Source organism: Megascapheus bottae, chromosome 1 (assembly GCF_031878675.1).
Source record: "Megascapheus bottae isolate mThoBot1 chromosome 1, mThoBot2.hap1, whole genome shotgun sequence".
Classification (NCBI taxonomy): domain Eukaryota; kingdom Metazoa; phylum Chordata; class Mammalia; order Rodentia; family Geomyidae; genus Megascapheus; species Megascapheus bottae.
Window position 1 is genome coordinate 106,023,631 of NC_143509.1, and position 3,571 is coordinate 106,027,201.

Here is a 3,571-nt window from a genome sequence, read left to right on the forward strand (position 1 = left end):
AGCAGCATCTGGAGCTGGTGTGAGGCCCAGGGGTCTGAGTGTGGGTATTCTGGAAGCTGTGGCTGGCACAGAAACCAGAGCAAATCCATGCAAACGCTTTCTTCCCCAGAAAGTGCTCACCTGCCCACATGGTGGCAGGATCCTGGCGGCCCCCTTGGTCTCTGTGGAATTCTGGCTCTGGGCTTGGAGCACTGCTGTTGGAACCCATTCCAGGCTTGCCTGTGCCAGCACACAAGGAGCCTGATGGGGGCATTTGGGCAGAAGCTGGTAGAGAAGTGGCTCCACCCCTCACCCAAAGGCCCTTTGGTTCCATCAAGGTCCCCAGGGTTCTTGAGGGAGGCTGACCCCTCCTTTGCCTGGAGGGGGGGTAGGAGTAGCCCCCTGGAAGACAGTCCTGAGTTGTGTTCAGGGTGGAGACAGGGTCCTAGGGCAGTTAAGGATCCTGATTCAGGGGTAGAGGGGCTCAGAGACACTCCAAGGAGTGTCTAGCTGAAGGCCAGGACCCATGGACCCACTGGGCACAGGGCTGCCCACCAGGACAGCGGCCCAGAAGCTGGTTGCAGCCTGGGTGTCGTGGGGCCTGATGGGTTAGTTTTTCCCATTACCTTGTACTGGCTCTGGGTCTGTAGAGAAGGGAAACATCTGGCAGTGATAGTTCTTGGCGGCTGGGCCTGGTAGGGAGGGGAAGGGAGGGAGCCTGGCTCCTCTCCCAGGCACACCAGGCATGGCTGGAGCGGGAGGCCTGGCCAGACCCCAGGGACAGGACTGCCTGGCCAGTAATGACAGGGCTGGCGTCTCACCACTCGCCACCTGGGTCCCAGAGCCCACCCAAGGGTCCTCAGGGCCCAGCAGCACAGCTAAACATTCCTGCACGCAAGAATCATTTCCTGTCCTGGCCAGAGAGCAGCTGGGGCCCTAAGAGGGGCTGAGCCACATGGAAGGGGGAGTGGAGAGGCACGCAGGCTGGAGATGAAGCATGAGATACATGAGGCCGAGAGCCACGGCTGGGACCACTGCACACCCCCTCGTGTGGTCCATGTGGCTCCACACCTACCCCTCCTGCGCTGGCCCTGGGTGCTGCTCGGGGGCCGGCACCCCCTTCTGCCCTTCAGCAATGCATCCAGGCTGCTCCCGCCATCAGACACTCCTCCCTCCCCAGCCAGCTGGGGATCTGGGCATGGAGGGCGGGGCAATCAGGTCCTCCCTTCACCTGTCTAATGTTCCAGACCTTACTGTGTAAGCCCACCCTGGCCTCAATGGCTGGTGCTGGGGCCATAATGGAAGAGTCAGGGTAGGGCAATCACCAGGTGCTCCCAGAAGCCAAGGCCTAGGCTGTAGACACAGACGCTGTACAGGCAGACGGACAAGTACAGGCAGACCCAGGGAAGTGGAGGCAGACCCAGGGAAGTACAGACATACACAGAGGAAGTGCAGGCAGACCCAGGGAAGTACAGGCAGACCCAGGGAAGTACAGATACACACAGGGAAGTACAGGCAGACCCAGGGAAGTACAGACATACACAGGGAAGTACAGACAGACACAGGGAAGTACAGACATACACAGGGAAGTACAGGCAGACCCAGGGAAGTACAGACATACACAGGGAAGTATAGACAGACCCAGGGAAGTACAGGCAGACCCAGGGAAGTACAGACATACACAGAGGAAGTGCAGGCAGACCCAGGGAAGTACAGACACACACAGGGAAGTACAGGCAGACCCAGGGAAGTACAGACACACACAGGGAAGTACAGGCAGACCCAGGGAAGTACAGACACACACAGGGAAGTACAGGCAGACCCAGGGAAGTACAGACATACACAGAGGAAGTGCAGGAAGACCCAAGGAAGTACAGACACACACAGGGAAGTACAGGCAGACCCAGGGAAGTACAGACAGACACAGGGAAGTACAGACACACACAGGGAAGTACAGGCAGACCCAGGGAAGTACAGACACACACAGGGAAGTACAGGCAGACCCAGGGAAGTACAGACACACACAGGGAAGTACAGGCAGACCCAGGGAAGTACAGACATACACAGGGAAGTATAGACAGACCCAGGGAAGTACAGGCAGACCCAGGGAAGTACAGACATACACAGAGGAAGTGCAGGCAGACCCAGGGAAGTACAGACACACACAGGGAAGTACAGGCAGACCCAGGGAAGTACAGACACACACAGGGAAGTACAGGCAGACCCAGGGAAGTACAGACACACACAGGGAAGTACAGGCAGACCCAGGGAAGTACAGACATACACAGAGGAAGTGCAGGAAGACCCAGGGAAGTACAGACACACACAGGGAAGTACAGGCAGACCCAGGGAAGTACAGACATACACAGGGAAGTACAGACAGACACAGGGAAGTACAGACACACACAGGGAAGTACAGGCAGACCCAGGGAAGTACAGACACACACAGGGAAGTACAGGCAGACCCAGGGAAGTACAGACATACACAGAGGAAGTGCAGGCAGACCCAGGGAAGTACAGACACACACAGGGAAGTACAGGCAGACCCAGGGAAGTACAGATACACACAGGGAAGTACAGGCAGACCCAGGGAAGTACAGACATACACAGAGGAAGTGCAGGCAGACCCAGGGAAGTACAGACACTCACAGGGAAGTACAGGCAGACCCAGGGAAGTACAGACATACACAGGGAAGTACAGACAGACACAGGGAAGTACAGACACACACAGGGAAGTACAGGCAGACCCAGGGAAGTACAGACATACACAGGGAAGTACAGGCAGACCCAGGGAAGTACAGACATACACAGGGAAGTATAGACAGACCCAGGGAAGTACAGGCAGACCCAGGGAAGTACAGACATACACAGAGGAAGTGCAGGCAGACCCAGGGAAGTACAGACACTCACAGGGAAGTACAGGCAGACCCAGGGAAGTACAGACATACACAGAGGAAGTGCAGGCAGACCCAGGGAAGTACAGGCAGACCCAGGGAAGTACAGGCACTCACAGGGAAGTACAGGCAGACCCAGGGAAGTACAGACATACACAGAGGAAGTGCAGGCAGACCCAGGGAAGTACAGGCAGACCCAGGGAAGTACAGACACTCACAGGGAAGTGTAGGCAGACCCAGGGAAGTACAGACATACACAGGGAAGTACAGGCAGACCCAGGGAAGTACAGACACACACAGGGAAGTACAGGCAGACCCAGGGAAGTACAGACACACACAGGGAAGTACAGGCAGACCCAGGGAAGTACAGACATACACAGAGGAAGTGCAGGCAGACCCAGGGAAGTACAGACACACACAGGGAAGTACAGGCAGACCCAGGGAAGTACAGACATACACAGAGGAAGTGCAGGCAGACCCAGGGAAGTACAGGCAGACCCAGGGAAGTACAGACAGACACAGGGAAGTGTAGGCAGACCCAGGGAAGTACAGACATACACAGAGGAAGTACAGGCAGACATGGGGAAGTATAGACAGATACAGGGAACAATAGATAGATCCAGGGAAGTACAGCCATACACAAGGAATTAGAGACAGATACAGGGAAGATTAGACAGACACAGGGAAGTACAGGCAGA